Here is a 23760-nt window from a genome sequence, read left to right as displayed (position 1 = left end):
GAAATATATTGAGGGTGACGGACACAAGCGTTGCTGAGTTATAATTAGCAAAATACAGATTTGGTCATTTCCGTAAACAGGGGGTGAGGCACTAAAATGTATGCATGCAAAACTGAGATTTACAACCAAAATGAGATGCAATTAGCAGTTTTGCATGAATTTAAAAAAATAGCATCTTGTGGGCATGTTCAGGGATAAAGTCAGGGTATCAGTAATTTACGAAGAGGGGCACTGCCACTGTGCACCCCGACAACCCCAGTGCAATATGCCAATTTCAGGTTTTTCCAATGCATTGTGGATCCACCCAAGGAGCTGTATTCATATAGGCTGCTACTCATCGATTGTGTTTGGTTTGCTCCTTTGAGTCGTTGGAAAAATTACACACCTCCTTTTAGAGGGAGATCTTTAGGTTGGGCTTTTTCAGGACTGTCCTTAAGATTTCAGGACTTTACCATCATGGAAGCAGACCAGCTTTAGCCACAAGTTCTTTCTCTCCACGCCATGTGGTGTGGAGTCAGAGAACGCATACGCAAGATGCAATAATACACTTTCATCAAGAGGTGGGGTCTTCTATGATGCATCCCCCTCAGGAGATGCGGCCTAGTGGCTGGAGTTGCTGACTTTGGAATTTGAGAACAAAGCCTGAATCCCGGCCTCGGCTCAACATTCTGTAATTCCAGACAAATCACTTTACCTCTCTGAGGTCTATTTACTATGATTTTATGTTATGTTATGTTAATTTCGATTTATATAGCGCCAAATCACCGACATGTCTCTTAGCGCTTGCTTTGGGAACCCGTCCTGGCTTTCCCTGCGAGATAACCCCTACTGGGCATCCCCAAGGTGAAGTCCAGGCATCCCATCGCGGTGGGGCCATAGTGGAGTTTAAGCAAGCTATTGCCCAGAGTTGTAGAGTGTGAACCCATGATTCAAGTAGGCACCGAGGCGAGAATTATCGAGTCCGTGGACATTTGAGCTCAAGACCCTGCCGCGTCGGGAATTGAACCCTGGTCCCGGGTCTGACCTCTGCATCAGGGTCTGCCTCCTCTAACCAGTGAGCCACACTGTGATGCATATCGATTCAAAATCTTTTTTTTATCTATGTACTTTCCAGCACTAAACTAGTTTAGCGCTGGAAAATCATTTGAAAGTAATTCAAAACAGTGCATAGTGCAGCTTTGCTTACTTAGCGCCAAGGGGGGGCGTACTATGAGTGATGCATGGGTGTTCCCACGCAACCACCAAAGCTTGCTGATGCTAAGCCCTATTAACTTAAAAAATAGACATGGTTTAGCATCAGAAAATAGCCCCATTTCAAGTAGGCGCTATGAAGGAGAAATGCTTTCATTTCTCCTTCCTTTTCTGACTTTCCATGTGTGCTGCACTGCACACATACTAAGTGGGAAATTATTTAAAGTTAGTCTGGGCATAGTATTTTTCCCTGGAAGGCTATCCTTCCAGTACAAAACCTATACTAGACTCACTCAGACACCCTTGCACTATGGTGCATAGGTCTGTGCCTGATGCACGGCAGCTAATTTTAGCGCCAGTGCTAGGGAGAGGGGAGGAAAATGCCTTTTTTCTGCAAATATGGCACTCTCCTGCTCTCTTCTTCTCAAGAAAGGCAGCGCAGCTATTTTGCCTGCTGCGCTGCTTGAGATTTTAATCTAGCCCCTCTGTGCCTAAAAACAAAAAACTGGTGCACACCCCTGAGCCAATTGCTCACTATTTAAAACTAAAAAAATAAATAAACTGCGTAAACCTTTAAGTCAATTGAAGAATTGCACATTTTCCTACTTGTGGATCAGATCTTGAGACTTTTTGTTACACCCTCACACCCTCTGGCCGCACAGTGCCCAATTAGCATACCTTGCAAAATGGCTTGACGTGCTATTACTCTCTGTACAAGACTGAAAAAACGTGTACTGCATAGTAAATCTATGCTTTACAAAAGTAACGATTTGGAGGAAGGCAGTTCCCCTTACAGCCCAAAGTGTAGCAAATCTGACTTTTCCTTTTTCATTCACAACGGATTTGCAAAATCTAGGCTCTCATTCTATAGTTCATAGCTTACCTTATTATACTTCACAAACAAAACACTTCAGACCAAACTGCAAGAAGTTATAAAGGCCAGAGAGAGAATAAAATAGAACCATTAAGAAAAATGCCTAAAAACAACTGCCGATTTAACAGAAAACCATTTTAGGATTTTAAATCACTTTCTAGTTTAAATGGAACAAACAATGTAAAGAACAACTCGATGAAGGTTACACTTCACTGTGAGGAGCACACATACTGCCAATTCGTAGTTTCTACGTGCATTTATTTACTGATAAGGAATCCACCTTAAGAAACAAGAATGCAGTGACTGATAAGTCGTTTATTGTATCAAATGTAATTTCCTTCTGTGTCCCCTCCCCCCTATCTTCTTTACCTTAACTAGAAACTATCTGAGACTGGACAATTGTGCTCCATTTTAAATGTAGACTGTTTCTGTAGAAGGAGCTGCCCATACACTGTAAAGGAGAAACCTAAGGATAATTATTTAGTCAATCACTATAATCTCTGCATTTACTGACAGCTCAGGGATCACTGCCTCTTTGAAAGAGAGTTCAGGCCAACCTCAGTGACGCAAACTATTGCTAGCAATCATTAAAAAAAAATCCCTTAATCAGAAACCTAACAGTTTTTGACCTATGTTGGGAAAACATCAGGAAAGGTTGTGTTGAAACGTAACAAGAATTCCCATGCATCCTTGAGGCACAGCTCGCTACGTGTAAGTCGGCAGGACACAACAGTTTTCTTGCAAAGGCTTCCTCTTCCCAGCTACAAAAAAATGCTGAACCCTAGGATGGCAGAGCTTCTTTTCCTACTTTTCTCAAGTTTTGATAACTAGAATACTCCTACTCTAAATTTTGAATTGGTCTGCAACAGTGGCGTAGCTGGACCTTTGGCCACCCATGGCGGTTCCTGTGTTAGCCGACCCGCGGAGAGCGCATTGAGAAGCTGGGGGGATGCTGGAGATTCCTGCGACTGTCGCCCCACGACGGCCGCAGGTAACAGCTCGGGGGGTGGATGTGCCACCCCCAAAACTCGTCAGCCCCCCGTCCCCCTCCCCTTGCTATGCCACTGATCTTACATTTTGGCAGGTCACCTTGCACACGACTAAGCATATTTGCACAACCTTTCTGGAAAATTATCATACAACTTCCAAATATTTCATACTCTGATATCTCCGGGTCTAGCCAGCGCTATATAAAACTTTTCAAATAAATATCTATGTACGAAATGTTTAAATCTTCCTAACTGAGGAGGGATACTTTAGATTTTAGAAAGAATTAAATGGTGTTTTTAAGGTTACATATGGGAATAAACCAACAAAGGTGGGCACTCGATCTTGGATCAAACAGTGACTGGATTCTAACTGTAGATTTTGCGGATGGCCACAGGAAAGTCTTGTACATATGGTATGTGTATGCCCCAAGCTGACTAATCTTAGACGTTTAGTTTTGAGACCTTACTTTTTGATGAGTGGTGTGAGATCTTCCCGACAGGCATTAATCATGTCATTGTCTGGTGAATCGGTTCCATTACTATGTCAACTGGTAACATTTTTAATGGCAGTTGAAAAATGTCTAATATAATAGGGCAGGTCCCCTTTATTTTTATGGCTTTGGTGCTAATAGTTTTAACGGCTCATAAATGTTATCACCTAATAATTTTAGTTGCAATGGTATTAACATGAAATGTATCAAATGCTGGGTTATCATCGCAGCAAATTGATGCATTTAAAAAAAAAATGTTTGTCTTGTTGCAATTATTGCACATTAGCACTTTAAAAGGTAAGAGGGTTAAGAAATGTATAAAAGAAACTTATTTGCATTAGTCATGTCTGCACCTTACCATTAGCACTTTGAAATATAACATGTGTAGTGTTTCATAGTGGAAATGAATGGTTATTTGTCAGAATATTTCTCTGTTATATACATGGAAATAGTAAGTAAGGCACACCGTCACTTTAAAATGTATAATGTGCAATAACATCCTGTAATTAAGGATGTAAGGTGGCTAGATTTGAGTTTATCGATATGTTTTTAAATTGTATTTATGGGACAGTTTTTTATTCATTATGTGATGAGAAGATGTTTTGTTTGTAATGTAAATATGTTTTTCTTGGAGTTGTAAGATGTTGTGATTGCAATGATTTTAATTAGTCAAGCAACAAAGATTATAAAGATTTTTTTTTAAATGGTTATTGGCTCATTTAAACAAATTATTTCTGGTCTGGTGTATACATATTGTGCACCCATGATCATAAATTTACACAGTGCTTGGAATTTCTTTTTTGTTTGTATGAACTTTGCAATCATTATACCACAAACAATAATATGCATATAGTAAAATTTAAATGCTGTACTTCTTGCAAGGGCTGAAAACGAAACTAGAGATTGGAGTCTACATCCAAACAGCAGTTATTGAGTAGAACATATGAACTAGTCCTTCGTAGAATGTGCATTAAGGATGCTTTTGTCTTCCCCTTCAACGTTCATGCTTACTCATGGTATGCAAAAACAGTTCAAGGGCTATTTTTGTACATACCAATGTTCTTTTTCTGTCTCATTGAAATCTAAGGCCAGTATGCAATGTTCCTCTGTGAAATCATGACAGCCATCAGCGTATTCTTGTCTACATTACCTAGTAACTAAAGATGTCATTTCGACCTTGGCAGGTTGCCCATCAGCCCACCAGGTCTCTTGGGGCATTGACCGTCACTCTCTTTGAGAAGCACTGCTTGTTATTTTGTAAGGTTCCAACCTGCTCTGTGTGGCACCTGCTCGTAAGGCAAATACGTTTGCCAGTTGGGCACAATTTTTTTCTTGCCTAACTCAGCAAACGCTATTGTTTTTTTAGAAACAAAACTTTGTTTCTGAAAAACAAGCAATAACTGTCCCTTATCCATTGGCTCCTTGGAGGTTTGCTGTTGGAGACCTCCAGGTGTCGCCTTGTGATCCCAAATTGAAAAAAAATGTATATTGTGAGGCCTGATGTAGGAAGGGACGGTTTTTCAAAACATTTTCACTAAAGATTCTGTTGCAGACAAACTTCCAGTCAAATATTTCAGATAGAAGAAATAGAAGAGCCAGTAGAAGTTCCGCCTTCAGAAACCATGTGCTTCACCAACCTCAAAATAAGGTGGTCTGCAAATTTAGCATGGTGGGTGCCCAGTTACAGTTGAGCCCCTCCAACACCAAACTCTAAAAGAGGCCATTAGAACCAGCTAAGGCAGAGGAGCGTCGCTCCACAGGACAAATAAAATTATAAGAACACCATGTTACTATCATTTATTTTTCCAAACTGGCTCTGTTTCGGTGCGGGTGGGGCGTAGTGGGGCGGGGAGGGGTGGGCTGGGCTGCCCACAGAGCGGGGGGAGTAGAGGGCAATTTCCAAGTGCGCAAGACGGTTTGGCCGGCCATCTAGGGCTGGTCAAACAGTCATGTGCACTTAGCACATTCTCCACCTGTGTGTATTACACAGCTTGGGTGGAGAACATGCACAGGCACCCAATACCTGTCTGAGTGCCGAACCACAGCACTCAGACCAATCATGACGCTGCTGTCATGCTGGTGACAGCAGTGTCGTGATTGGCTTAGGGGAGGCGGTGGCTGGCAGGTAAGTAGAATTGTTCTCTTTTTTTTCAACCCCCTCCTCCCCGTCTCACCACTACAGCCCTGTAGCAGCCGCTACTGAGTAGAATTTTCCTTCCTTTAGGGAAACAATACTCATAAATATTCGTTATTATTTGTAGTGCTTACAACATTTTCAAGAAAAATATCAATGACCCCGACTTTCAAGTGCACTGGTCTAAAAAATAAAAAAATAAACACCTGGTTAGTTACTCTTTTCTTTCACATGTGCCAATATCAGTTTAGCTCCAATACGTTTACAAAACCTACGCACCAACACAAAAACACCGTAAGTGGAGCCATTAAGGCAGAACAGCATTACCTCCATTCCAGTATTGATTTCGTTTGCACTCAATATATAGGGTAATAACAAGACACAAGGAGCTTTTCACCAACAGTGAGAGTAAAAATGTACAAAGGAAGTGTGAAATTCACTGCTTTTCGTTACTACAAGAGAAAATAACAGAGGTGCTATTTTTATTTCAGCAAAAAAAGATATATGAAAAATCCTCAGCACCTCGGTACGGTTATAGGGGTGAAGTTCTTCTGGATTCCATTTTCTCATAATTGAAAAGCATTGATAGTTGCTAACTTGTGGCTAATGTTTTTCTATGAATCGCTGGTGTTCTCAATTTGTAGTTTCTCTGTCACTGTAAGTTATGTAGCTATTTATTCCTTCCACTCTTTCATGTATATATAGAAACCTCATGATCGATGCATGACCTGCATAGGCCCACAGCACAAGGGGGTTCTTTATCCCCTTCACAAAGAGCTAGCTAAGTGCACAGTGGTAACACATATAGTGATAATACATGTTGTGTGTTTTCCTATAACCAGAGATGTGGATGGAGTTATAAATGCTTATGTTGATCCCTGATTCTTTCCCCATGGGTCAGCTGACATTGAGACCGACATGTTTCAGTAAAACTGCATTTGTGAAGCCAGTGTCAGATTCCACAGTCTTGCCCACTTGAAGTGCATCTGTCAGGATGCATCATGGGTATCTCTGGACTTGGCTGTAGCTGAAAAAGGAACGATTCAAATGCAAATATTGACAACTTGAAAAACTCTGTTTGGGAGGGTCCTGGCTCAGTGTCTCCGTGTGTGGCCGCTCAAGATCTCTTTCAAAATTTCTTGTCACAGAAGAAAGTATTCCTTGAGCTGTGCTTTCTTTGACTCATCTAAGAAGAAAAATGTGGAGCTTTACTGATGCTGTGGAAACATTCCCTGACCCTGAGGTGAGACGGATGTATGCCTGCTATTTCACTATATATATTGAGTGAGCACTCTCAACAGTAAATGTGCACCATATAAGAAGTAGTTGGTGTTCCTCATTAGACTGCTGTTTTTAACTGTTTTTATACATTGTTTTAATATAGAGCACTTCTCCAAGCACAGATGGTTGGTGTGTTGTGCCCACTGCACGCTGCTATTATGCGGCCATAGTTCACCTGAGCTAGTTGATATTCTACCAACACTAGCATGACACATTATGTGTAATTTTTGGCTTGATTATCCTTGTGTTTTTGCTAAGACTCAATGCAAATAACCTTGTAACATCATTCTTATTCCCCAATCCAGGCATAGGATATTACTACAGAGGTAACCAAAACCTATATTGCTTGTATTTCACACATGACACTAGCATGTTGCTGAATGACTGCATATTCCATAATTTCTACACTTTATAGGTCCTGATGAATCGCGGATAATTCCTTGATGCGAGAAACATGTTGACCATTTTCTTGTCCAACCTCATCTAGTGCCATCATACCTAACCAGGTGGTACCCAGTGAGTTGGACTCACGTTTTTAACCGTAGCAGGAGACCCTCAGAATAAAGTAGTACTTTTGGTACTCCCTACTACATTTTAATCACTCTCTAGGCTATTTGCTCCATTTCCCACATACCCGCACTTCACCATAAGGCAGTTGGATTTAAAAGATCTCCGGTAAAGAGCCCCTCTTTGAGGTGAGCCCGTCGGGGATTGCACCGCCTCCCCGACGAGGAGCAACGCCAATGATGAAGCATGACACCCATTCGGGTGTGTGAGGCAAATACATCCAACAAAATGGATGCCCAAGGGTGCCACGTGTACACCCCCGGTCACGCCAAATACACATAATTCTCTCAACCAGGAACGGTTCAGCTATCCACTTTGTTTCCATTGACTTGTTGGGGGCACTGGCTGACACTGGACCTTCCACTTTGTTAAGTGGTAAAGAGTGCCCCGCTGATCGATTGATCACCCTCCCCTCTTTTGAAAACTACTTTTGCACGGCTCACCCCGTGGGAGTATCCTCTTTGGCGGGTAAGACTGGTTCTATCCCCCTCCCCGTGACTCCTTTATTCATTTTGGATAGTCACAACCCACTTCCCTGACTGGGCAGTGTTCTTCTCTTTTCTTTCAGTCCTATCACTCAGGATTTTTCCCCCCTTCCAGGAACACGACCCCTTTGACCCCCACAAGATGGACGGCCAGGGGTTAAGTTTCGGGGAGGAAGATGCAGCAGCTATAATGAGGACCCCATCACTTCTTGGCATAGACATTGAACCAGCTACAGGGAGCAATACAGTGGAATGGCAAACTTTATCAGACCTCAAACGAGAATGGATTAGGATCACCATACATGGGGCAATGATGGCTGAATATTTCAAAGCCAAAATAGCACCAAATGGTCTGATTGTAAAGAACTTCCCTAGAATTTTCTGGGAAGATGGACAATTCAAAATAGAGTGGTCGCAGATCTCATGGAAGTGTACCCATGATCTCCTCATCTTGATCGTTAACACTGCTAAACGCTTAGCAGACGAATTATTGACCCGCATTCAAGCAGCTGAGGCTGCTTTGAAAACAGCAGTTCCAAATCCAGGCTTTAAAACCAAACTGGCGGAACTCAATAAGGAAATGGCTGAACACAAAGAATACCTCATGAACCAAAAAGTAACGAAGTTACAAAAGGACATCAAAAGGTTTTCAAAAGAAAAAGTATATCCTTACTTAAAAGAAGACTATGTCCCCTCGGGTAATAATTACAATTCAGACTCAAGTGCTAACTCCTCCAGAAGGGGATCCAGCAGCGGATCCGATAACAGTGGGGAATATGGACCCCCACAGATACAACCAAGAGGAAGGCGATGCAGGGGACGTGGACAACAGTCTTACCAAAACTTCCCACCACAGGGACCTCCCCTGGGTCCACAAATGTGGCAATATCCACAATTCCCCCACTTCCAACCACCTTTTGCCCCGCAATATCCACCCTACTATGCCCCTCAAGGTAACGCACGCCCCCCTTTTTTAGGCAGAGGCTGGGGCAGAGGGCGAGGGCGAAAGCGAGGCAACGCTCCAGAGAAAACAGTACAGTGGGAAGACACACGCCCTCAGGGGATGGACACGCGGAACACGAACCGGTCGGGACAAAGATAAGTCTGGTGGTAAACTTATCAGACCGTCCCTTGACAGAGAAAGAGGAGCAAGTTTTACAAAAAGGACTGGGCTTTGTACCGACCCCAAAAACTGACCTCTTTCAACAAACCCGGGAAATCCAATCTTTTTTCCGCAAAATCAGATTGAAAGCCTTTTTTGATGGGAGGCCCAGTGACCTGATGGAAGATTCTGGCCTCCATAATCCTTCTACTTTCACACCCCACAATGGGATGGTTCCGAATGAAGTCCTTACCTATGAACAGGCTGTATTAAAAGACCTGAAAACCTTAGACCAGCAAAGAAAACATTGCAATATTTCCCGGAAAGAGATGGATATTCTTAAATCACTTGCTGAAGACCCCCTGATTACTATCAAACAGGCGGACAAGGGTGGTGCAACAGTGCTAATGAACACTGTGGATTATGATCGAGAATGCACCAGGCAACTCAATGATAGACGGTACTACACACCCATCCCTTGCGATCCAACGCCACGCCTACATACCATGATCACAGGTCTGGTTGACAATGCAGAATGTGAACAGTGGATCACCAAGAAAGAAGCAGACTTCCTGTCAAAAAAAGATCCCAGGGTCCCCTACTTTTACATTCTTCCTAAAACCCACAAAGAATCTAGACCGGTACCTGGGCGACCAATCGTCTCAGGGATTGATTCCATCTTGGAACCACTTTCACAATTTTGTGATCATTTTTTACAACCCCTTGTTAGACGCATCCCCTCGTACATCCAGGATACTTCTGATGTCCTACGTATACTGGACACCGTCCGTGATACTGGGCAGATCAATCTCCTAATTACGCTCGACGTGGAGGCCCTATATACGAACATTCCTCAGAGGGCCACACTTGAGGTAATAGAGGAAAGACTTGGACTTGAAACCTGGAGTTCAAGCACTCCACAGACATTCATCATGGAGTGTGCCACTCTAGCACTAATGGAAAATTACTTCGAATTCAAGGGTCAGTTTTACCATCAAACCCAAGGTACATCAATGGGCAGTACTTTTGCTCCTTCGGTGGCCTGCCTCTACATGGCTGAATTCGAAGACAGACATATACATCACGAGTCCAATCCCTTCCTTGACAACATCAGGATGTGGAAAAGATTCATAGATGACATTCTCATCTTATGGATAGGACCACCAACCTCACACAAGGCCTTTTTCGATTGGGTGAACACTCTCAACCCTTACCTCCACTTCACCATGTCTGCTTCACCCACGGAAATTGCCTTTCTTGATCTCACGATAAGACTGAAAGAGGGAGTACTCAGTAGTACTATGTATAGAAAGCCCACCGACCGGAACAGCTTGCTACATTACTCTAGCCACCATCCTAAAGCCTTACGGTCCAACCTTCCCTTTGGACAATTTCTCAGGGTCCGGCGAAATTGCAGTGAGCTAACTGATTACAAACAAGAATCTGCAATCCTGTCTAGGAATCTATTAGACAGAGGTTACCCCAAGAGAGAAGTCACCAGGGCTCAAAAACGAGCTAGAAATAATCATCGTGAGGCCTTGCTTGAACCACGGGAGGTGGTATCGATTGAGAATCAACCCATTACCTGTGTAACAACTTTCACCCCCGGGTCCAATAAAATCAAAAGTGTGATTAAGTGGCACTGGGACATTTTGAACACAGGCAACCTCAGCCTCGCAACACCCAGGTTTGCGTTCAAAAGGTCCCAGAATGTTAAAGACATCCTGATAAGCACAAGACCCAAAGTACAAAAGAAAGGGACCCAACAGACTCTGTGGAACTTACCTCCAGTTAAAGGTCATTATCCATGTGGATCCTGTGGAGTTTGTGCCTATACAGCCATACACAAGACAATCCAACTAAGTGATACCTTCATCTGGGATATTAGGGGGCACACCTACTGCAATACCTCCCACTGTATTTACATGCTTACATGCCCGTGTGGACTACAATACATTGGGATGACGACTCGCCCAATCAAAACCCGCATCATAGAACACCGCAGCAATTTCCGCTGCAAGAAGACAAACACCAAAATGTGTAAACATTTTGTTGAGTCAAATCATACTGCAGACTCACTCAAATGGCTGGTGTTAGAATCCAGTCCTAATTGTCCCAAACAAGCTTTGTTTCGGAAAGAGCAAAGATGGGTTCACCGCTTAGCGTCTGACAGCAGAGGTTTGAATGAGGACATCCCTTGGCATGCTCTCTGATTTAATCTGTCACTATTATAGTTACTATGACACTCTACACTGTGACTGTACACATACCAGAGGTCCTAATGAGGACACCCCCTGACATGCTCTCTATTGCTCCCTGTCGCTATAATAACTACTGCGACACCACACACTGTGACTGCATACGAGGAACAGAATTCCACAATCTAAGTGTATCCTGACCCCCAGCATACTAATTGCATACAACTTCAGTTTTTTATAGAATGGGTCAATGGTGATGCCACACCACACTCACATGCTGATATTACTTTCCGCGCTTACTATTATGTCATACAACACGGACACACCCACGGTCGCTATCCTGATGTTACCTCCCGTGCTCACGATTATGTCTCACTACCTATGACAGATCACATCTTCATGCGGGGCCATTGTAGTGTTCTACATTCCCTCTGAATACTTCACTCTGTTATGGCCGCCTTCCGGTGAGGCGGTTCACCTGACTGATCTCCCGACCCAATATACTTAGGCGACCCATACATTTGACAGCATACCAATCCTAACCTATGTTTTGGTCTGGCATTAATGTGACTTTGCAGACCAAATCTGCGCACTTTTCAACTAGGTTGAATCTGGTTATACAAGTGTGGGCTGTATGATAACTACTTACTACCCATTCAAAGATGGCGGCCGCTACGAGCAGACGCATCACGTGACCTCCACGGAAGGGCGGAGCGAGACGCCGCACCCAGGACGTTCACAACTAGATATGGCGGGCGCCGCCGAGCTCCACCATCTATCCGAGCTCGGCGGCGATGGGTAGGTCACAAGGCAGGAACACAGGAAGATAGAGGTAAGGCGATCTCCGTGGGCGCAATGGCGGTTTCTAACAGAACTCTTGTTAAATAATTACCGACCTTGGCCCTAATATGGAATAGGGGCTGCACTCTATATGCCCCTCCTGTTCCTTCTATTTACTAATATGCATACTTCCTCCTCCCGCAGCCCCATCTAAAGGTTCTTCCCTGATGTTTACTTACCGCCGAACACTCATGTAGTACATAATCCCTGACCCTGAGGTGAGACGGATGTATGCCTGCTATTTCACTATATATATTGAGTGAGCACTCTCAACAGTAAATGTGCACCATATAAGAAGTAGTTGGTGTTCCTCATTAGACTGCTGTTTTTAACTGTTTTTATACATTGTTTTAATATAGAGCACTTCTCCAAGCACAGATGGTTGGTGTGTTGTGCCCACTGCACGCTGCTATTATGCGGCCATAGTTCACCTGAGCTAGTTGATATTCTACCAACACTAGCATGACACATTGTGTGTAATTTTTGGCTTGATTATCCTTGTGTTTTTGCTAAGACTCAATGCAAATAACCTTGTAACATCATTCTTATTCCCCAATCCAGGCATAGGATATTACTACAGAGGTAACCAAAACCTATATTGCTTGTATTTCACACATGACACTAGCATGTTGCTGAATGACTGCATATTCCATAATTTCTACACTTTATAGGTCCTGATGAATCGCGGATAATTCCTTGATGCGAGAAACATGTTGACCATTTTCTTGTCCAACCTCATCTAGTGCCATCATACCTAACCAGGTGGTACCCAGTGAGTTGGACTCACGTTTTTAACCGTAGCAGGAGACCCTCAGAATAAAGTAGTACTTTTGGTACTCCCTACTACATTTTAATCACTCTCTAGGCTATTTGCTCCATTTCCCACATACCCGCACTTCACCATAAGGCAGTTGGATTTAAAGGATCTCCGGTAAAGAGCCCCTCTTTGAGGTGAGCCCGTCGGGGATTGCACCGCCTCCCCGACGAGGAGCAACGCCAATGATGAAGCATGACACCCATTCGGGTGTGTGAGGCAAATACATCCAACAAAATGGATGCCCAAGGGTGCCACGTGTACACCCCCGGTCACGCCAAATACACATAATTCTCTCAACCAGGAACGGTTCAGCTATCCACTTTGTTTCCATTGACTTGTTGGGGGCACTGGCTGACACTGGACCTTCCACTTTGTTAAGTGGTAAAGAGTGCCCCGCTGATCGATTGATCACCCTCCCCTCTTTTGAAAACTGCTTTACTGATGCTGTCATTTTCTAGTACTCCACAAAATGGTGGCTCCTCCACTGAGGCAGTGAATTTAAAGGAAAAATAAAATGATCATAACTCAATGTTATTATAACATTATTTTAGCTGCTGCTGCAGCTTTGTGGGCGGGGCTGCTCTGCTGACAGAGGAGCAGGGGGAGGAGTGGTGGGCACTCTGAAAGTGTGCAGTAATGTTTGGCCGGCTGTTTTGCAAACAGTTATGCGCACTTTGCATATTCCTACCAGGCTTGTTCAGAAAGCAAATCAAAACATGGTTGTTCACGGCATAAACCTAAGACCAGCTCAGGACTACGGGCATGTCATAGCGCCAAGACGCCTTCGGGCATTCGTGCGCTCTAGAAATAGATAAATCAAATCAAATCAAATCAGGCTGCATTACAGCATGGGTGGAGAAATACCCAGGCTCCCATTCGCCATCTGAGCACTGGACCACAGAGCTCAGACTAATCATAACACTGCATTGCAGAGTTGCGATTGGCTTAGGGGAGCCTGGGTGCTTCCTGTTCTGGCCCGACGTGGACGAGAGACGAGGATAGACATTGCGATCAGGTACGTTTATTATTCTATTTTTAACCCCCTTCACCCGCCTCCCCCGCCACACAACTCTCGATCCATGTCAGCCACCACTTACTCCACAAGGTTCTCTCTGACTACTAGAAGCAAGGTAGCAATGGAAATAGCAATTCTAAAGCCATCTAACGCATGTGTTAAATATGTATTTTTCTAAACAAAATTAATAATGAACTCTGTAGAAACACTTTTCAATATAACATTTTCTGTGCTCCTTGATGCGGAGGGGTAGACCAGGGTCTTTTGGTCGCACTTCAACCAACTAAATACCATTCTGAGATGCAAGTTCCTCCTAAACCTATTGGCCCCTTGATCAATATGTGCAAGGAACTCATTAGACTGGTGGATGTATTGAGGATAAAAGCACAGTATATTCTGCCATGACTCTGACTGCATCTGGATTAAGCCCATTTACAGTCTAAAACCAACAGTCTCTTGTCTAAGTTCCAGGATTGGACCCACGAATTACAGAAATGATGAGGCACACAAAACATAATGGGGCTGATTACAATGGCAGTCGGAAAACCTTCAACCGCTAGTCAGAAGCTTTCCGACCATGGTTGGAGACTTTCCGACTGACCCACTCGGTTTGTGGTCCCACTGCCCGATTACAATGTCAGTGGTCGGCACATAAACCGGCCAGTCATTTCAACTCGGTTCAGACCGGCTCTCAGAGCCTTCATGCTGGTCAGACCGCACAGTAATCCAGCTGTCAGGATTACGAAGTCAGTTTCAAACAGCCTTTTCATGCCAGCCTATCTGACATATAAAGGTTGTAGGGAAGCGAATTTGGGGGCCCCTTACAGGGCCCCCTTGCTTCCTCGGCCTATGGTTAGTTGCCGAAAGGGTACCTAGGGTACCCCCTGTAAAAGCCTACATTTAGTGGCAGACACCATTGGGTGCCTGCCATAGGGTGCAGGGTTTTACAGACCCCCCATTTCCATATAGGAGCTTGTATTACGGCCGATTTACGGCCGTAACACAAGCACCCATAGAGAAAAGTGAGTATGCGACCAAACAGTGTTCGGTCGCATCGTAATCAGGTGGTTTGAACCGCCAACCGGAGATCGTTGGTCCTGAGTCAGTGTCGGTCAGAGGCAACTCCAACCGACATCGCAATAAACCCCAATATGTTTCACATCAGTGAATGGTTTAACGAAGGAAAATAGCAATCATTTGGCAACACTTGACATAATTAAGCTATCTTACTGAAACTGAAATCTATTAAAAAAGAAACAGGCAATGCAAATAAAAACCAAATCTGCAAAATAAAGTTAGCAAACTTTAGAAAAGTAGAAAATAATGCCCCAAAAATTACATAATGCGAGCCTCAGACTCTGGTAGGTTATCCACTATCCTGCTGGGATGGGAGTGCAGAAGCCCTACCTCCCACATGCAGAGAAAACCACCCAGCATATTTACAAAATCTAAGTTCTTTGGAAGGCATTTTCTGCTAAAAGTGCTCCAGCCAACTCAGTAGTGTTACCATTTCTCAGAAGCAAATCTCAAAAGTGGAAAGCAGAGGTGTGTTTCTAAGAAACAGAAAACCAAGGGGTCACATATACAGGGAGTTGTACCCCTCCAAATGGGAGGCATTGACAATTTGTGGTGCCTGGGCCCATATAGAAGTTGCAGGCAAGACAACTATGCATCCGAATGGCCACCCCAAGAAGGGTTGAACATGTGATGCATAGATCTCCGCACCCCTTTAGCTGATGTACTGTCTGTCAGCTGTGGCTCCATCATAGGAATCCTATGAATTACAGCATCTTTAAGTGCGTTGGGGTAACCATGAATTTGTCAGGTGCCCCGCTCCACCAATCTCATAATTAGGCCCTTAATATCCTTGTAAAATTCCTAGCAAGACAAGACTGTTAGGAAAATGTCACTGGGAACAAACGGAGCAGGTTGGGAAGTAGGACATGGAAGCTAAAGTAACGATGAAGGTTGTGGGTAGTCCAATTCAAATCAGATGAAACCCTAATAGTTTTTCTGACAGGAAGATACCACTTGGAGTGTCTGATAAGGTGAGACATTCTGAAGTCAGTTTAGTGGGTGTACCTTGATGCGTATAATAGATATACAAGTGAATTAAAAACAAAATCAATCACAATTCTGCACTGAGGGTTTCTTGGAATTTTAATATAAAATCTCATATTTTATTTTAATGTTACCTAATTTTTTCTATCGGTGGATCGGTTGCAGGAATTCGTCCACACTTATTAGTTTCCCTCAGTTTATTTTTTGATTTTTTTCTGCAAGAAAATAGGAAAAAAACAATGTTTTTCCTTGCCTCATGATATTGATGCTTGGCTTATCTGATTAGTGTGCACAACACCAATCTCTGCTGCCAAACCGACCAACCCAGAGCTCGAATTGGCATTGAGAAATCAGTGTGTGGCACAACGGACATCACGGGGCAATCCTCTTTGACTCCTGCCCAGTGCTTGGTGTTATACACTTTAGTGACTCGAAATTCCAGGCATGGCACTTAACTGATGGTCCATTACATGCACTTGTACAGTCTTCACACAATAATGAGGGGTTAGATTCCAAGGCAATACCAGGCGCTTCTTGTTAATACAGGGCCATAGCTCAATGAGATACTAAGATTGCAATTTGGCTTTGTTAAAGCAACCTTGAGTTTAAATACTACAGACTGTCTGAATTTGAGATAAACTGTTCTCGCCATGGAATCTTTAGACCTGAGAAGATGAACATGGAGTGTATCCTCTACTGAGATGCCTCTCCCTTTAGCTAGCCCCTCCTGTGCTGCTGGAGAACGTTCTACATACATTCCTTCAGGCTGTCACCCTTTTGTTCACTGCTCCATTGCACCCTATCTCGCACTGAAATAGAAACATTAATGCAAACATCATTTTTCATTCTATCTAGCAAGACTGGGAATCAGTAAAAGAGTGGTGCCCAGGGTTCGTTAGAAATGTAAAACTTTAAGTAGAGCTCTTTGCAATCTTTACTAACATGATGTCACTGGAACCAAGCTATACCTGGCTGATGAGCCCTAACTAGGATGAAACTGGTCTTGGTTTGCTTGTGTTCTGAGTTAGGAAGGACCAGGCTTGGCAGATCAGGCTGGACTGTTCCCATTGCGGCAGGGTGAAGACTGATTTGCATATACCTGGGTCCAAACTGAGGTGGCAAGGTGTGCGAAACAATGATGTATGGCTGAGACCCCGAGTGATTACCAGTAGCTGAGATTAATTCAAACATTCCATACATCCATGTTTTCTATAAATTCACGTATCTAATGCAGCATAGGCACCAAGACAATGGATTCCTTTATTTTCATGAAATAATGTCCCAGTGCAAATAAGAAAATGGAACTTGAGATTGGAACCAGCTCAATTGTATTACAGAAGAGGCCACACAAGTGTTGGTTGCCCCTTCTGTAATACTAAAGTGAACCTGGGGTATAAAAAGTTCACGCACTCGACCATTGTGCCCCCCTAGCACTTTCTGTAATACAGCACCTGGTGTTTATTCATATATGGAAAAGACTCCATTCCACTTATTTCAGCTGCTTTGATAATCAGGCCAGGAATTAGAGGTAATTCACACCTAGCACTGGTGTAAGACACACACTTGTTTCCCATCCAAATAAAATCATAATTACTCACTGAATAATGAGAATCATTTCTATAACAAACTCAGTCACTTGCCCCAGGGTACCATATGGTATTTCAAAATCCCAAGCAGCACGAATCTGTAAACTAAAGCCGCTCCTTTCTGTGAAGCTACTGGCCAGAATTTATCTGGATCTCTTCCAGGTATAAAAATAGTTTAATTCCTTGAAGGAACAAATCCCTCCTTGATAGTTATCATTGTGTGTGCTTAGCCAGACAATCCATGTAAGCACAACACCATGAAAGAGTTTGCAAGTCTACACTCGTAGAACACTTAGGTAAATTGTATGCACAACAGATTTTTAGTGGAAACACCTGTACGCTTAAACTGTACATTAATTTCCCATTATGTGCGTAATAGGAAACTGTGAAGAAAGCAGGCAGATAATTACAAAAATGCATACATCAGAAGGCAGCAGAATAACAGTAACTCAGAAGAATGTACCTTTACGACACGTGCAATGGACTCCACTCAAAGGTTCTAAGGCCCTATATATCAAGTAGTCGCTTCGTACTTGCAATGCACAATGGGGTGCATGCTCGACGCAACTAATACATTAAATTTATCAAGCCATGCAAGGCCACCCAGCATGACCTGAGTGACTCGATAAATCTGGAGTAAAGCAATGCAGTGCAAATCACTGTGTAGCGTTACTCTGCCCTGGGGAGGAGTTCCATTGATGGTGCGTGGGTGTTACCAAGCAACACCCATGGATTTTGATGCATTCCCTGATTTTCCATAAGTGGTAGACCTGTGAACGCACCAAAACTGCTACATCTCCCCAGGTGAGTGTAATGAGGAGAAAAATCTACGCAGCACACGTAGAAAGAGGAAAAGGCCTCCGAGGATTGTTTTTGTGCAGGAAGGTGCCCCTTCCTGCACAAAACCAATCCTGCTGAAAACACAGGCACCCTTGCACCAGTGCATGGGTGCCTGCATTGGCACTAGACAGCACATTGCATGCCAGCACTGGGAAAGGACATGAATGCGCCGTATATTGTTAAGTACAGCACATTCCTGCCCCTTCTCTGTCATACAGCGCAGCATATTAAGGTGACTTGCCGCACTGCTTGGCTTTTTGTTAAGTATGCCACTATATTTTTGAGAGTTTGTAAGAGTAGGCGGGCAATTTGTCCTGTGTTTATAAGCCTTTCAGGCACAGCCACACTTGGAAGAGGTTCATTTGGCTGGGATGATGCTCATGAAACTGAATAATCAAATCAAACATCAACTCTATGTAATACAGCAGAACATGCAGAATTGTAAAGGAACCAGTACAAGGGAGACATGGCAATTAAAGATAAGAACAGAAGTGGAAAACAAGTTAAGCCATTGTTTTTGGGCATGTGTTCAGTGGCAATGTGAAGAAACTGAAAAATAATTATGTAAAACAAGGCAATGCATTCAAGTCCCTGTGAGCATTTTCACCTTATGTTTACGCAACGTAATAATGGTTCTAACATGCCAAAGTATGTCTTTTTGGTTAAATATGGTATATTTTGTGATTTGGAACCTCTTTTTGGAATCTAGAACTTACAAAGGAATTTGACTGGGAACTCTAGACTTGAAGTATTTTGTCAATGAGTGAATATTTTAGCACAAATAGGGGCCGATTTAGAAAGGCCTCTATTGTAAGCTGGAAAATCCAGTTTCTGGTCGAAACATGATTACAAGGATCCTGGTATTTCTGAACAAGTATCCACCTGTACAAAGCAAGTTAAAATATTCTCAGAACAGGGCCATAAGATGGGAAAAATATCTTGAAAATATTGTAGTCACACTCCTTTCCCAAAGTTATTCCCCATTCCAGATGTTACAATTTGAAACTGTCTGCAAAAGGCAACCTAATACTGACTTTTAGCATTAATTTTGTGTGCTGTACTACTGTTGCGCCACTTGTAACCGGCGCCATGGTAGATTTACATGGCAGTGCATCACTCAGTAGTGCTAAACCTGGTAACTGAATGAGATCCCTTTAACAATGTCTTGAGGAGACTTGCATTTGTTTGTACGGGCGCCATTACTAGAACATTTTCAGAGTAATTAACTGATGATATTGACACTATTGATCCATAATTAGTGATTGCTAGTCACTTTCGTTTAAATAAGAAGAATCACCCAATTGTCTCTGGACTCTATCTTGGGCTCTGATTCACAGTGTAACCACAATAAGCTGATGGACGGAGCGCTGAAACGTTTTGTTTCGGACTCTCACCTCCAGTCACTGTTAGATCTGGGTTAAAACCATCATTTTTATTTAGCTCACCCCAGTTCAGACCCAGCCATATGCACATCAGTCTTGGCTCTGTTGCTCATGGGAACAGTCCAGCCCGAATAGCCAAGCCAGGTCCTCTCTGGACCGGAAACAAGCATCCTGGGACTGGTTTCGGGGTAACGCTCCTCATCAGCCAGGCTAGCTCGAATCCAATAATGGCAGTCTTAAATAATGGCAGTTATTTAAGACTGTAAACTGAGGTTCTTGTCTGCAAATGTCTCCTGAGTAAGGCCCAACATTTACATACCATGAGCACACACAGTAACAGAGAATTTATAGCACCAATCAGACGGTTATGCTATCAAGAAAGGTGTGGACAAAGTCCCTGCTGTCGGATTTCAAAACAGTTCTGGTCTTTTGTATGTCAGCTTGCAAGCATTAAAGCTAATAGAGCAATAATTTAGTAGGATATTGCACGAAAAAAAAGTAAGTAGTGTTATTTTTCCGTCAAAAAAGATATGCAGGCAGCTAATTATTTCTTCTCATGATCCAACCATAAGTGACAGCAATTACATTACAGGGGTAAGGCACTAGTAAATGCACCACATCAAAGCACGATGGCCATGACACAACAAGGGAACGCGCCATGATGTATGAGGTCTGGAGTCTTCAAACTATTGCTTTGATTCAGGGTACATTGCTGTGCAAACCATAGAAAGCACTTTACGTGATGTCTGAACAGTGATTGAACACCAAATGAGTCTGTCAACATGGCCTATGCTACATGATGACGGTAACCCGCAACCAACATGGCGGCATTCTGTTAACTCGCTTCCTAGGAAGTCAGATAAAACTGGAGCTGTAATCGCTTATTTTACTGGACATTGCAATACCCAGCAAAAGTCAAGCAGCTCTGGAGAAGTTTCATAAACAAAAAGCTGTCAGGGAATTAGAGTTTACCTATTTCACCAAATCGATATTAAAGTAGTGCATTAACATTCACAATCGGTTTTCACTTGGAAAGCTGAGTAAAAGCTAAAAAAAAAGCGTTCAGGACATTTTTTATGTTAAATATTGAGTTCATATATATCAAGTGCAAATTGATGTGAGTCCATTAATATAACAGGCAACTGGGGCTGAGTCCAACTCACTGTTCTTATGGTATAGAGACTACTGTGCAATCCCCTGGCGTTGAACTTGGTAATTTAATATGTGATGGGTGGGGCTTTGTTGAAACTGTGATTAGTGTGTTAAAATATTTTTCGTATCCCCATGTTCTACTTTGCGGACAGTTAGCACAAATCACTAACCTGAGGGCTACGTGTATTCCCTTTAGCCTTGTCTAAACCACCAACTACTAGGCCCCAGCTGAAGTTTAACGCTTACTGCCAAAATGGTAAGATGCAAGGCTAGCAACAAATTTACAGAATTAGGCAAGTCCAAAAAGTACCCAAGTCATTCAGCGGAAAACTGCACCGTGGTTGAAATTGATGTTTTAATCAAGGAGTTAGAAGGGTTGTTGGGACCAAAACTGAAGGGGTTAAAATAGCCAAGAGCAGGCGGGGAGATATTGAATCCATTTTCTCCAAACCTGGGGAAAACTGTTTGCTACTTCACACAAGTACTAACACATCCATTAACCCTCAGCCTGCTTCTGCGACCAGCCAGCAAACACTACCCACAGCCCAATCTCCGGAACTTCTTCCCCGTAACTCAGCCAGTTGACATTGAAGGTTCTGATCCTTTTAAAGTCCCCCGATGCCCATAATCACAAACCACTGACAAGGAAGCATGTTATACTTGGGCACGATGGGGCTACGACTCAGACGCAGCTAAATATGTTCAACCAGGAGATAACAGAGCTGAGAACCCATATCAGTAGTTTGCCAAAGGTACGTGTGGTAATGGTTAGAATTAGATGATGCAGTCATGATGCAGTGGAATTGCATCAATGTGAATGTTCCAATTTAAACCAGTATTTGGTGGGTTTGCTGATGGTTGCTGTATTGAACTTGTACTGAATAAAAGATACTTCAACTCAATTTTGAGTGGATTACTACATATTTTGGCGACGAGGATGGGAGAAAAGTTACATGGAGAAATAAAAGATCTATTACCAGCGGATGTGAGAGCTGTAGGATATGCTGGATCAAAGATTAATATCCTTGGAATGCAATGGATGGATATTGTTTTCAAAAAGAATGGGGTCCATGGAAGAGTATATATTACCAAGGAAGGATCTAATTTACTTGGATGGCGCCATCAGAAAGATTTAAATATTGTACTCAATCCAAATGCTGTAGAACCTGTAATGATTATTGAGCAGAATGTGGATAATATATCTTCTGGTGGGGAAATGGACAATGAATGGGGAAAAAAGTTAATGGAAAAGCATTCCCATGTATTCTCTGACAATTTGGGTATGTTGAAAGGATTTTCACATCGTATAATATTGGAAAAAATGCTAAACCGATAGTTCATAAGGTTAGAACAATACCACATATGATGAGGGAACCACTTAGCAAAGAGTTAGTTAAGTTGTTAGAGGCAAAGGTTATAGAACCAATTGAATCATCGGAATGGTTATCCCCGATTGTCGTCACACCAAAGGAGGGGAACAAAATTCGTTTATGTATTGATTTGAGGGATTTGAATCGTAACATTTGGGCAGATAGACAGCCATTACCGAATATTGGAGAAATGCTGAGTAGGATGGGTGGAGGTTGTGTTTTTAGTGTACTTGACATGTTCTTCGCTTATCATCAAGTGAATATACACCCCGACTCACGTCCTTTAACATCTTTTGTGACTCCTTTGGGGGCATTTCGGTACAGTAGAATGCCGTTTGGGTTGGCGTCAGCCTCAGCCGTGTTTCAGCGCATTATGCAAAATATTTTTAAGGGGATGGATAGAGTGTTGTGTTTTCAGGACGACATTATGATTGTAGGAAGGTCATTTGAAGAACATGATAAGTTGATGAATGAAGTGTCGCGTAGAGTTTTAGAGCATGGTTTAACAATAAAAAAAGAGAAGTGTCAATTAAGACTAAGTCAGGTTAACTATTTGGGTCATCAGATATCAGCAGATGGTATAAGACCAAAGGGTAGTATTGTGAAAGCTGTGAGGGATGCTCCATCTCCCATTAATAAAGAATAGCTAAAATAATTTTTAGGTCTTGCAGAGTACTGTGCTAAATTTGTACCTAAATTTGCTGACTTAGTGGAACCTATGAGAATTCTTTTAAAAAAGGGAGTGGTATTTGAATGGGGTGTTGAGTGTCAGGACGCATTTGTTAAGGTAAAAGAAAGTATCTCAAAGACTCCATCATTAGGACATTTTGACTTTAAGAAAAAGTCCATTTTGGTCACAGATGCAAGCAATGTCGGATTAGGGGCGGTGCTGATACAGGTGTCAGATGGTAATGAGACCATCATTGGGTTTGCTTCACGTAGGTTGCAGGGAGCAGAGAAATCGTATTCTACTATAGAGAAGGAAGCACTGGCGTGTTGTTGGGGGATAACACACTTTAAGTATTATTTGTGGGGATTGCCATTTGTGGTAAAGACGGATCATAAACCTTTAGTTCATGTTTTTAAAGGAGGACGAGGTTTGGATGGAAGTGTGACTCCCCTCATATCGAGATGGTTACTATCGGTCTTAGAATACAATTTTGTGGTTGAATATGTGCAAGGGAATAGAAATGTTATTGCAGATTGTCTCTCTAGGATGCCAGTAGAAGATGATGTTTATGTGGAAATTTTAGAAGATCTTGTGGTAAATATTGACAGTGAATTTGCTGTTAGTCAAGAAGAGTGGAGAGAAGCTATGGAGTTGGATGTGGAATACAATGAATACAAGAAAGTGAAAGAACTGATTATGAATTCTTGGGATGGAT

At 42.7% G+C, this 23760-nt stretch overlaps 1 protein-coding gene across 1 annotated transcript in view; it reads right to left on the bottom strand.

Moving 5' to 3' along the window:
• CCSER1 (coiled-coil serine rich protein 1) overlaps positions 1 to 23760 on the bottom strand; it is a 2474954-nt gene that overhangs the window by 2237296 nt on the left and 213898 nt on the right. The window lies entirely within an intron of this gene.

Source organism: Lissotriton vulgaris, chromosome 3_1, assembly GCF_964263255.1.
Source record: "Lissotriton vulgaris chromosome 3_1, aLisVul1.2, whole genome shotgun sequence".
Lineage (NCBI taxonomy): Eukaryota > Metazoa > Chordata > Amphibia > Caudata > Salamandridae > Lissotriton > Lissotriton vulgaris.
This window is presented reverse-complemented; position numbering and strand designations above follow the sequence as displayed.